Below are 13,274 nucleotides of genomic sequence, written 5' to 3' on the forward strand. Positions count from 1 at the left end.
CAGAAGGAGCCTGTCCTGCTGTCAGCTCAGCAGGGTGGGGCCAGAGGGCATGAGGGCACTTCGTCCAGCATGTGGACAGTTGTCCATCAGGTCCCGCCAGGCTCAGAGGGGCAAAAAAAGTCACAAAGTGTACGGAAGAATGTGGCCATGTAGTGAGATGAGGGGCAGGGACAGGGCTCCAGCCCTGGAATGGAAGCAGGAAGGCCATGGAGGCAGGCAGGAGTGGCAGATGAAGGCCACCTGAACCGTTGGTCTGGTGCTGGGAGGTCATGTGAGGCCTGGTGGGGAGGAGGCCAGCCTGGAGTCTGTCTTTCCTGAGGTCACAGGATGGAGAGAGGGACGGAGCCTGGGGGAGCTGGGCTGCGGGGGACCAGATGTGACAGGTGACTCGGGGATGTGTCTGACTGAGCGAGCCTCGGGATAGAGTGAAGGCACTGGGGGTGGACAGGCTGGATGAGGTGGGGCCAGGGACAGCAGCTCCACCTGGGACCCCTGAGCCTCAGGGGCCTTGGTCACTCCCAAGGCCTGCAGTGCCCACTGGAGACGCCGCTCTCTGCTTGCTCAGGAACACTGCGGGCGGGGAGAGGATGCCATGGGCCAAGACAGGGCAAGAAGGCATGAGGAGGAAAGCCACTGCAGGGGGAGGCAGGAGGACACAGCGCTGACGTCTCCAAGAGCCAGCTGAGGCTGGAGATCTGGCCCAGGGCGATCCCGGCCACCTGAAGGGCCCTCAGTTATCGCTCGGTGGTGTCTCCCAGCACAGGCAGAACAGGCACAAGGCAGGAGTTTGGGCTGATCGCGGGGCTGAGGGGCCACATTCAGAGGATCTCACAGAGCAAGGGAAATAGCAGGGTCAAAGTGGCTGAGGTGACGGCAGGGTCTGGGGGCCAGACGGGATGGGGTGAAGTCAAGGAACGTGCATGACCGTCGGCCAGGGTGCAGACACGGGCAGGGGGTGTTGGATGCTCAGATCTAGGCCGGGGTGTGGTGCTATGTGGGACAGCTCCAGGGTGCACCCTTGACACACTCGGAAGGTCTCAACCCAGACCACTTGGACCCCAGGAGGGTGATGGGGTAACTTCCTTGGGGGCAGCTGTCAGAGACCAGCCAACCGACCCTCAGGCAGTGCTGTTTTTCAGCAGCTCTGGACTCTCTTGCCTCTTGCAGAGGGCGCTGCCTGCAGCCCAGGAGGGGCAGGTGCACGCTGCATCCCCAGCGCCCACGGTCCCTGAGCGGTCCTGGCTGGCCCTGCTGCTCCTTTGCTTTTGTGTCTCAAACCATCCTGGCTGGCAGCCAGCAAAAAGGCCCTGTCCTCCCTTTCCTATGTGGTCTCCTGGGCTGCGACTTGCAGGTGGATGGGAAGGGAGCCCGTCCTTCCTTAGGGTCTGCTCAGGGAAGGAAATGGCTCCTGGCCTGCAGCAAGTACTCAGCTCTGACTTCATTGCCTTTTAGTGAGAAGGAGCTTCCCCGTGTCACCACCCAGGAGGTGAAGGTAAGAGCTGTTCATTCTGCCAGGGCTTGGTTGGTCACCTGTTCGGCAAGCCTGGCCTGCCTGTGGCCACGGGCAGGTGTCCATAGGAAGGACACAGTCACAAGGATGGGCCAAGATTCTGAGCTCCTGATCCAAGGACTCCAACCCAGGGGCTGATTACCAAACGTGCCCATCCCAGATTTGCACACGCAGCTCAGGAGTGACTGCCACTGGCCAGCAGGACCCCACATTGAGGCTGGGACCACATCAAGGCATGGGTGTTTGTGGCCTGAGGGCACCATGTCCTGTGTTCACCAAGCCAGGCCACTCGTGCTCACCCAGTCAGAGGGTCTCAGCCCCAGGCTCTGCACCTTGTTTGGCTCTTTCCAGTTCCGTCCCATTAGGACCCCAAGCACAAGAGTGACATGGCATCCATGGGCCACTCCAAAAAGCGCGGCAGCTCAGCTAAGTCCATCATCTCTCATTTTACAGCAAACAAAGAAGGAAATTGCCCGATGCCACAAATGGCTGAAGATGTTTCAACATTGGGATAAATATAAAAGCAGCCAAAAGGTAATGTGGGGAGTGGAGGCCCCTGTGCCCACCCTCTGCACAGGGAGGGTGAGTGGTGTTCACACATGATCCCTGGCACTGCCTGCCTCTCAGCTGCTGGGCGCCAAACTGTCCTGATGCCTAAGGGCCACAGGCCTGAGTCACTAGCTTTCCTGCACATCCCTACAAAGGTCACCTTGCTGGGAGAGAATCTGATGCCAGAGCTTGGGCCACATGTAGGTCAGGGACAGGGACGCCTCCTGTTGGCCCCAGAGGGAGGAAGACATGGCGATCACAGTTCACAACCCCCATCCAGTCTGTACCCACAAGACAAAAGGCCCAGTTCTAGGTAGACTTAGCCTCTCCCGAGGAACCATGAAGACAAACACTGGAATCTTCCAGAACCATCACTCTGTGATTCCCCCCTTCCCCCTCCACGGTTACCCTGTGGACTCTCTCCAGAGCATTCTTCTCTCCACAGATGTCTCGCCGGGTGTACAAGGGGATTCCCCCACAAGTGCGGGGTCGGGCCTGGTCTCTTCTACTGGGTGTGGACAAGGTCAAGATGCAGAACCCAGGCAAATACCAGGTGTGGCCCTTTTCCACTCAAGCACACACAGCACGCACAGGCCTGGCGTGGTCAGGGGCTGGGTGCCCTATGTGGGAAAGTGGTGCCTGCAGGGTGCTCAGGTGCACATCCCAGGGATCTGGGACTCCGCTACCGTCCTGCTTTTTCGCACCTATGTCTCCTACAACCTGGCCTTGAAGTTTCTCTCTCTCTCTTCTGGCACATTCTCTTTATGAGTAGTATGTCACCAAGTCTGGCCAACACTCAAAGGAACGGGAGTTAGGCTGCACCTTTTCCAGCAAGGTGTGTCACAGCATTTTGGGCGTATCATCAAAGCGTCCCAATGTTGAAAGGGTCAGAAAGCTCACAGGTTAGGGAGAAGAGCAGGAGCCCTAGGAGGCAGCGGTGGTGGACGCAGGTCATCTCCATCCGGCAGGATTCACACACGTTGTGAGAGGGAGCGGTGCCCAGGGTGTGGGGCAGCCCCCACCCTCCAGCACGGGGGCTGCACGTGGTGGGCACTCTGGGCACACCTGACAGTGATAGGACCAGGATGCACCCAGACCACGTGGCACCTGCCCCGGCCATGCCTGGACACCTGAATTTCAGGTGGATCAAAACAGTAAAAAGAAGGAGTTTAAAAATGCAAGATGAGATGGAAAACCAAAAGAGCTAGGAGAAGAAAACAAAAACACAAAAGTAGTTTTCTGAAAAGGCCAGTTTCAGCACGAAACTTCTCCCAAGCATAATGCAGGAAAAGGAGGGAGGACAAAATGTGAGGAATTTGTAGAAAGGGGACACTGAGCACAGGCAAGGTGAGGATAAAGGGAATTAGGAGGGAAAGCTGCCTGCATCTTGCTGGGCACACTTTTGAAAATCGAGGAAACCATGAGTTTCCAAGCAACACTGAACCAGGTAGAAGAAAAAGAAAAGCCTTCCTAGAACGATGACCAAAGTACCGATTGAAAAGACAGGGGCCACCATCGGTCAAGGGCCGGGCTGGTCATGGCTGAGGTGCACACGCTCTTCTAAACACGGCCAGATCCTCAGCCTGGATCTTCCAGACCTGATGAAAGGGGAAAGCTCCCAAATGCTCACTGAGGCTGTGAGCCTAAGAACCCAAGCCTTGTAAACCTGTCCCCAGAAAGAAAGACCCAGGGATGAGTTTCCTATGGAACTTTATAGAAGGGGCATTCTAAATATGTTCTTCCCAGCTGGAATGTAGGGAGATGTCAAAAAAAAAAAGGATATTTCCTGACCAAGGAGGACACATTCCAGAAACCACAGGAGGTTCAGCAGGACGCAATGGGTGCTCAGTAACCCATGGACACTGTAAGAAATAAAAGGCAGAAATGATATCAGGAGATTCCAGAAAGCTGGTACATCAAACTCAGCAGCCATTTACAAAGCATTAACTAATATCTGAGTAGAAATAAACTAAGTATTATTTTTAAACTATTTGGAAAAAAACAGTAGAAAATACCTTAGAGGGCCATGAACTCCCAAAGCCATTCCTGTGAAAATCAAATAGAAGGAAACACAGGACTTTCTTACCCTCCTTGATTTCAGAATATTTGGGGGAAAATAAAGGAAACCTACGCATATTAAACAAATAAAAAAACAAACAAGAAGGATTTATCTGTACCTGCAGTACAGTGCATTCTAAGTACATGATCATATAAGACAACTCAAAAGATTCTCCAAAATCTAATCTAGCAGGTTGGGGGGCTGCAAGAGAAGGTGCAGGGATCTGGCCTTGTCATCTTCGTAAGGAAACAGTAGTGGAAATGAGGGAATGTGCACAGCAGTGGGGCCGATCTAGAGCCCGAAGCCCCAAATTGGGGGTGTCAGGGCTGTGGGGCGTGGGCTCTTTCAGGACATTTTTAGCAGCAGGGAGTGTTGGAGCCATCACAGCTCACAGGCCTAGAAGCACAGTCCCCAGGCGCAGGTCTCCAGGAGCCCAGGCAGCCCCTGTCCCTCTGTCAGACTCTCCTCTTGGGAGCTCCTGAGAAGTGAATGAGCTGAGCACGGGAGCCTACACAGGGGTTGGCATCAGCTCCATACTATCACCCTGACAGGCTGGCATCAGGAAGTGGAAGCCCAGGCATGAGCTGCCCTCCATGACTCCTGGAAAGCCCTGAGGGGTAGGGGCCAGGCAACCCCGGGAACAGGTCCTGAGTAAAACATTCCAGGGGAAGCAAGCTCAGGGCCCGGGGGGCACTTGCTTTCATCCATGGGGAGAGGCCCCTTAAGGAGAGAAGGAAAGTGACAGATGTTCAGGAGGGGGCAACCCCAGGTGAGGACTGAGTCCCCAGGGAGATGGAGCAGGAGGCCCGGGCTGGGGTGGCCTGGTTCCCATGTATCTAAAAGGGGTTTGAGGGGCAGGGGTCTGGGGCCTGCCCATCAGCAGTGGGCCGTCCTCAGTGATGCCCCCACCAGGACTGCTGAGCACAGGCTGTGACATGGGTACTGAGGTCATGCTGTGTTCTGGCGACTGCCCCTGGCTGTGGGAACAATCATGAGGACATTTCTGCAGCAAAAACTCCCATTCTGGCCACGTGCACTGACCCTGTATGATTGGTGCCCATGGCAGCGAGTCTCAGACATGCTCTGACACCCTTTCTTCTCTTGGCCCTGTCCTGCAGAGAATGAAGGAGCAGGGCAAGATGCTCTGCCAGCAAATACAGAAAATTGACCTTGAAGTCAGCTGCACCTTCACCAACCATGTGATGTTTCGGGACCGCTATGGCCTCAAGTAAGCCCCTTGGGGGGTGGGGATCTCGGAGCGTGGAGGCCCCAAGGGAGATGAGGAAATCCAGAGGGACATGGGAGCCCCAGGAACATGGAGAGTTCCCCGGGGAGAGGCAGGGTTCCCAGAGGAAGAAGGTGGAATAGCTGCCGAGCTCGCTCCTGGCACAGGGAGCGGCCTGCACCATGTACCCAGCGCCTACCAGGCACTGAGTCCTAAACCAGGAGCTGAGGCATGTGGGGCCAGAACCCAGCTGGCTCCCGAGAATGATGGCAGCAAACACAGTAATGCCACATGGTGAAAACTGTTCTCCGTGAGCCAGGAGGATCAGGGTTAGGGACCTATGGGAGGGCGGCAGGACCAGGGACTCCTGGCCTTTCGCTTGTGACTGGAGACCTAAAGGGTGACAGGGAGCAGGCTGAGTGAACAGTGAGGGGACAAGTGTGGTGTGGAGAGGCAGTGACGGGGGTAGGAAAGGAGCCACCCAGCTGCAGCCAGAGGGAGGCAGAAGGCAGGTGCCAAGGTGAGGCTGTGGCCAGGTCTGAGCAGCTGGCTGTGCTCCTGCCCTTACCAGACTGCCACAATGGGAGGCCCAGTGCCCAGGGAGGGGAGACTGGGAAGGGCAGGTGCATCTCAGGGTGTGTTAGGCCACAGGAAACTAACAGCATGGGCACGGAGCCAACAGAACCCTCTATTCGCCCTTTCCTAGGCAGCAGGAACTCTTCCACGTGCTGGTAGCCTTTTCTGCCTATGACATGGTGAGTATCCCTGGCCAACGACATCCCAGGCCCGTTCCCATAGTCACTGGCTTGGGTGTCCCAGGAATTCATGAGCACCCAGGACATCCTAGTTAGGGTGCGAGGTCACTGCTCTCACAGCAGTCCCAGCGAGGAGAGGAAGGTCTCTAAGCTCAAGCTGAGATGGAGAGGGTGGGTCCAGGCTCCTCCCTCAAGCGGACCTGACCACTGCTCTTTAGAACAAGGACAGACACCTTCCTGCTGGGGTGTCCAAAATCCCAAGAGCTTGGCAGTGTCACAGGATGCTCGTGTCTGGAGTGATCTTCTCCAGGGGAGCGAGGTGCCTCATGGGCTTTCATCAGATGAGTGTGCATTGACAAATGCCATATGATTCATGAGAAACTGGGCAGAGATCAAAGTCCCCCTTCCCCGCACCCCACAGTGTGCGGCAGCCTGGGAGGGGCTCCTGAGCAGCTGCTCGTTGCTCTGCCCCGATTTCCAGACCATTCTTTCAAGAGAAAGCCGCCAAGAGGACTCCCCAGGCTGCCCACGTGGGGCCTGAACTTAGCTGTCCTCCGGTGCCAGGCAGCCTGTGGGCCGTCTCTGGACTCTGTGCGGGAGGCTCTCAGTGACAGCCTTCCCTCATGGCGAATCCAGACAGTGGGTGCTGGCCTGAGCCTGGCGCAGAGGCCTCCCTGGCCCGGCATGTGGGAGGGGGGCTCTCGCCAGTTCTTGATCTGACCTTTCTGGCCAGAAGAGCTTGGCCACTGCGCTGCAGGAGTCCCTCTAGGAGCTCCATGTGACCTGACAGGTGTGGGCCATGCTCAGTTTTTTTTTTTTTTTTTTTTTTTTATGGTGGGAATCAATTTATTTATTTATTTATTTATTTTTTTTAATTTTATTTTGTCGATATACATTGTAGCTGATTATTGCTTCCCATCACCAAAACCTCCCTCCCTTCTCCCTCCCCCCTTCCCCCCCGACAATGTCCTTTCTGTTTGCTTGTTGTATCAACTTCAAATAATTGTGGTTGTTATATCTTCTTCCCCCCCCCCGGTTTGTGTGTGTGTGTGTATGTGTGTGTGTGAATTTATATATTAATTTTTAGCTCCCTCCAATAAGTGAGAACATGTGGTATTTCTCTTTCTGTGCCTGACTTGTTTCACTTAATATAATTCTCTCAAGGTCCATCCATGTTGTTGCAAATGGCAGTATTTCATTCGTTTTTATAGCTGAGTAGTATTCCATTGTGTAGATGTACCACATTTTCCGTATCCACTCATCTGATGATGGGCATTTGGGCTGGTTCCAACTCTTGGCTATTGTAAAGAGTGCTGCGATGAACATTGGGGAACAGGTATACCTTCGACTTGATGATTTCCATTCCTCTGGGTATATTCCCAACAGTGGGATGGCTGGGTCGTATGGTAGATCTATTTGCAATTGTTTAAGGAACCTCCATACCATTTTCCATAGAGGCTGCACCATTTTGCAGTCCCACCAACAATGTATGAGAGTTCCTTTTTCTCCGCAGCCTCGCCAGCATTTATCGTTTAGAGTCTTTTGGATTTTAGCCATCCTAACTGGGGTTAGATGGTATCTCAATGTGGTTTTGATTTGCATTTCCCGGATGCTGAGTGATGTTGAGCATTTTTTCATATGTCTGTTGGCCATTTGGATATCTTCCTTAGAGAAATGCCTACTTAGCTCTTTTGCCCATTTTTTAATTGGGTTGCTTGTTTTCTTCTTGTAAAGTTGTTTGAGTTCCTTATATATTCTGGATATTAATCCTTTGTCAGATGTATATTTTGCAAATATTTTCTCCCACTCTGTTGGTTGTCTTTTAACTCTTTTAATTGTTTCTTTTGCTGTGCAGAAGCTTTTTAGTTTGATATAATCCCATTTGTTTATTTTTCCTTTGGTTGCCCGTGCTTTTGGGGTCGTATTCATGAAGTCTGTGCCCAGTCCTATTTCCTGAAGTGTTTCTCCTATGTTTTCTTTAAGAAGTTTTATTGTCTCAGGGTGTATATTTAAATCCTTAATCCATTTTGAGTTGATTTTAGTATACGGTGAGAGGTATGGATCTAGTTTCATTCTCCTGCATATGGATATCCAGTTATCCCAGCACCACTTGCTGAAGAGGCAGTCCCTTCCCCAGTGAATAGGCTTGGTGCCTTTGTCAAAGATCAGATGGCAGTAAGTGTGTGGGTTGATTTCTGGATTCTCTATTCTATTCCATTGGTCAGTGTGTCTGTTTTTATGCCAGTACCATACTGTTTTGGTTATTATAGCTTTGTAGTATAGCTTAAAGTCAGGTAGTGTTATGCCTCCAGCTTTATTTTTTTTGCTGAGCATTGCTTTGGCTATTCGTGGTCTTTTATTGTTCCATATAAATGTCTGAATAGTTTTTTCCATTTCTGAGAAAAATGTCTTTGGAATTTTGATGGGGATTGCATTGAATTTGTAGATCACTTTGGGTAGTATGGACATTTTCACTATGTTGATTCTTCCAATCCAAGAGCATGGAATATCTTTCCATCTTCTTGTATCCTCTCTAATTTCTCTCAGCAGTGGTTTGTAGTTCTCATTATAGAGATTTTTCACATCCTTGGTTAACTCAATTCCTAAGTATTTTATTTTTTTGGTGGCTATTGTAAATGGGCAGGCTTTCTTGATTTCTCCTTCTGCATGTTCACTATTGGAGAAAAGAAATGCTACTGATTTTTGTGTGTTGATTTTGTATCCTGCTACTGTGCTGAAATCATTTATCAATTCCAACAGTTTTTTTGTAGAGGTTTTAGGCTGTCCGATATATAGGATCATGTCATCTGCAAACAGGGACAGTTTGACTTCATCTTTTCCAATCTGGATGCCCTTTATTTCCTTCTCTTCTCTGATTGCTCTGGCTAGTACTTCCAACACTATGTTGAATAGAAGTGGTGAGAGTGGGCATCCTTGTCTAGTGCCTGTTCTTAAAGGAAAAGCTTTCAGCTTTTCCCCATTCAGGATGATATTGGCAGTGGGTTTGTCATATATGGCTTTAATGATGTTGAGATACTTTCCCTCTATACCTAACTTATAGAGGGTCTTTGTCATGAATGAGTGCTGAACTTTATCAAATGCTTTTTCAGCATCTATAGAGATGATCATATGGTCCTTGTGTTTGAGTTTATTAATATGGTGTATCACATTTATTGATTTGCGTATGTTGAACCAACCTTGCATCCCTGGGATGAATCCCACTTGATCGTGATGAATAATTTTTCGTATGTGTTGCTGTATTCTGTTTGCTAGTATTTTAGTGAGGATTTTTGCATCTATATTCATCAAGGATATCGGCCTGTAGTTTTCTTTTTTGGTTATATCTTTACCTGGTTTTGGTATCAGGATGATGTTTGCTTCATAGAATGAGTTTGGGAGGTTTGCATCCGTTTCAATCTTTTGGAATAGTTTGTAAAGAATCGGTGTCAATTCCTCTTTAAATGTTTGGTAAAATTCTGCTGTGAATCCATCTGGTCCTGGGCTTTTCTTTGTTGGGAGCCTTCTGATAACAGCTTCAATCTCCTTTATTGTTATTGGTCTGTTCAAATTTTCTACGTCTTCACGGTTCAGTTTTGGGAGCTTGTGTGTGTCCAGAAATTTATCCATTTCCTCCAGATTTTCAAATTTGTTGGCGTATAGTTGTTTATAGTAGTCTCGAATGATTCCTTGTATTTCAGATGAATCAGTTGTAATATCGCCTTTTTCATTTCTAATTTTGGTTATTTGAGTCTTCTCTCTTCTTTTTTTTGTTAGCCATGCTAATGGTTTGTCAATTTTATTTATCTTTTCAAAAAACCAACTTTTTGATTCGTTGATCTTTTGAATTGTTTTTTGGTTTTCAATTTCATTCAGTTCTGCTCTGATCTTAATGATTTCTTTCCGTCTGCTAACTTTAGGATTGGATTGTTCTTGTTTTTCTAGTTCTTTAAGGTGAAGTGTTAGGTTGTTCACTTGCCTTCTTTCCATTCTTCTGAAGTGAGCATTTAATGCAATAAATTTTCCCCTCAATACTGCTTTTGCAGTATCCCACAGGTTTTGGTATGATGTATCATTGTTTTCATTAGTTTCAATAAACTTTTTGATTTCCTGCTTGATTTCTTCTTGGACCCATATGTCATTAAGTAGAATGCTGTTTAATTTCCATGTGTTTGTATAGTTTCCAGAGTTTTGTTTGTTATTAATTTCTAGTTTTAATCCATTGTGGTCTGAGAAGATACATGGGATAATTGCAATTTTTTTGAATTTATTGAGACTTGATTTGTGACCTAATATGTGATCTATCCTGGAGAATGATCCATGTGCTGCTGAGAAGAATGAATATTCTGAGGTTGTTGGGTGGAATGTTCTGTAGATATCTGCCAATTCCAATTGGTCTAGAGTCTTGTTTAGATCTTGTGTTTCTCTACTGATTCTTTGCCTAGATGATCTGTCTAATATTGACAGTGGAGTGTTCAGGTCCCCTGGTATTATGGTATTAGTGTCTATTTCCTTCTTTAGGTCTAATAGAGTTTGTTTTATAAATCTGGCTGCTCCAACATTGGGTGCGTACATATTTATGATTGTTATGTCTTCTTGATGGATCAGTCCTTTTATCATTAAGTAGTGTCCCTCATTGTCTCTTTTTATGGTTTTTAGTTTAAAGTCTATTTTGTCAGATATAAGAATAGCCACTCCAGCTCGTTTTTCTTTTCTGTTTGCATGGTAAATCTTTTTCCATCCTTTCACTCTTAGTCTGTGTGAATCTTTATGGGTGAGGTGGGTCTCTTGTAGGCAGCATATAGTTGGGTCCTGCTTTTTGATCCAGTCAGCCAGTCTGTGTCTTTTAATTGGGGAATTTAAGCCTTTAACATTAAGAGTTGTTATTGAAAGGTGTTGATTTATTCCTAGCATTTTATTGGTTGTTTGGTTGTCTTAGGTGTCTTTTGTTCCTTGCTTTCTGATTTACTGTTTGGTTTCTTTGTTTGTTGGTTCCTTAGGTTGTAGATAGTGTTTTTGTTAGCTTGTTTTCTCTTCATGAATGCCATTTTTATTGTACTAGCGGGTTTAGATTTTTCTTAGGTTTTTATGGCAGTGGTAGTTATTTTTCAGGAACCAAACCCAGTACTCCCTTGAGGATTTCTTGTAAGGGTGGTCTTGTGGTAGTGAACTCCCGCAGTTTTTGTTTGTCTGAGAAATATACTATTTGCCCCTCATTTCGGAAGGATAGCCTTGCAGGGTAGAGTATTCTTGGCTGGCAATCTTTGTCTTTTAGTATTTTGAAAATATCATCCCATTCCTTTCTAGCTTTTAGGGTTTGTGATGAAAAGTCTGATGTTAACCTGATTGGGGCTCCCTTATAGGTGATTTGACGCTTCTCTCTTGCAGCTTTTAAGATTCTCTCTTTGTCTCTGAGTTTTGCCAATTTGACTATGATATGTCTTGGAGAAGGCCTTTTTGGGTTGAATACATTTGGAGATCGTTGAGCTTCCTGGATCTGAAGATCTGTGATTTTTCCTATACCTGGGAAGTTTTCTGCCACTATTTTGTTGAATATGTTTTCAATGGAATCTCCATTTTCCTCCCCTTCTGGAATACCCATGACTCGGATATTTGAGCGCTTGAGGTTGTCTGATATCTCTCTCAGATTTTCTTCCATGTCCTTGATTCTTTTTTCTTTCTTTTTGTCTGCTTGTGTTATTTCAAACAGCCCATCTTCAAGTTCAGAGGTTCTCTCTTCAACTTCGACAAGCCTGCTGGTTAAACTCTCCGTTGTGTTTTTTATTTCGCTGAATAACTTCTTCAGTTCAGCAAGTTCTGCTACATTTTTTTTCAGGACATTGATTTCCTTGTATATTTCCTCTTTCAGATCCTGTATACTTTTCCTCATTTCATCATGATGTCTAGCTGAGTTTTCTTGTATCTCATTCAGTTTCCTTAGAATTATCACTCGAAATTCCTTGTCAGTTATTTCAAGGGCTTCTTGTTCTATAGGATCTAGAGTATGAGATTTATTAACTTTTGGTGGTGTACTTTCTTGATTTTTTGTATTTCTGGTGTCTTTTTTTTGGTGTTTATTCATTGTGGCAGGGGGTTTCACAGTCCACCGGTTTGAGACTAATGACTAACTAGGATGTTGCTGTGGTTGCCAATTTGGTATGGCTCCCGCCGTGACTGCTCAGTTGGCCTCTAGTGTCTTGTGTGTGTGGTTACCTCGGGTCTTGGGCTTCTCCGGGGATCCACCTTTCTGGTCAGCTTTTACTCTGCTGGGCTGGTGGATCACGCACCACAGGGTGTGTGATCTCTGTTGAGCTTTCACTTTCTGTACAGGACTTCTCCCCGTTCCGTGTGCTCTGGCCCAGGCTGTTAGATCGTGCAGTGGCGACCCCACCGGGTGTGTGGTTTCTGTCGAGTCTCCGCTTCCCTGGCCGCACGTCTCCCCCCTCTGTGCACACTGTGCTGGGCTGGGGTGTGTCTTCTGCACCCCTCGTCTATCAGCTGGGCCTTCAAGACCCTGCTCAGCACCGCCTCGCCCAGGAAGTCTACCAGGTTTCTGCTAGGCACAGACGACCGGTCTCTCTGGGTGCCTTTGTAGCACTGTGTAGATCTTTCTCGGGTCTTGTTCACCTTTGTATCCCCCCAGTATAAACCGAGTCTAGTGCCCGCCTGCAGCCTGCTCTCCGGCAGGTTCTAGCGGACCTGGGAACTCTCCTACCACACTATTCCCAACCAGAAATTCGTTAGGCTTTTTTCCAAACTGGTGGTCGCAGAGATGGTATCTGCCTCCCAGTAACAGGAAGTTTACCGGGCCGGAGTCCAGGGTGTGGTGGAGTGACAGTCGGCCCGCCCGTATTTCCTAGCCCTCCCAACACTGGTCGGGACGCCCCACACCCCAGCCCCGCCAGAGAACCGCGGAGGGAGTGGGAGAGGAGGCCAGCCCGCAGGGTCCGGAAAGCCCCGCGCCAGGCCAAGCAAATGGGCTCAGTGATGGCCGATCAGGGCGGAGCTGCCCGCACCTGGGAAAATGGAGGCAGCACTGGGGCAGTGAGTGGCCTGGTGGTGCAGGCGGGAGCCGGGTGGGCAACCACCCCCCGAACAGAGCTGTGCCAGGGATCACTCACAGTGCTGTGCCAGGTCGGGTGTTCGCTCTCTGTCTCTGGTTTGTTGCCTTCCGTGTTC

This window comes from Cynocephalus volans, chromosome 4, assembly GCF_027409185.1.
Source record: "Cynocephalus volans isolate mCynVol1 chromosome 4, mCynVol1.pri, whole genome shotgun sequence".
NCBI classification, from domain to species: Eukaryota; Metazoa; Chordata; class Mammalia; order Dermoptera; family Cynocephalidae; genus Cynocephalus; species Cynocephalus volans.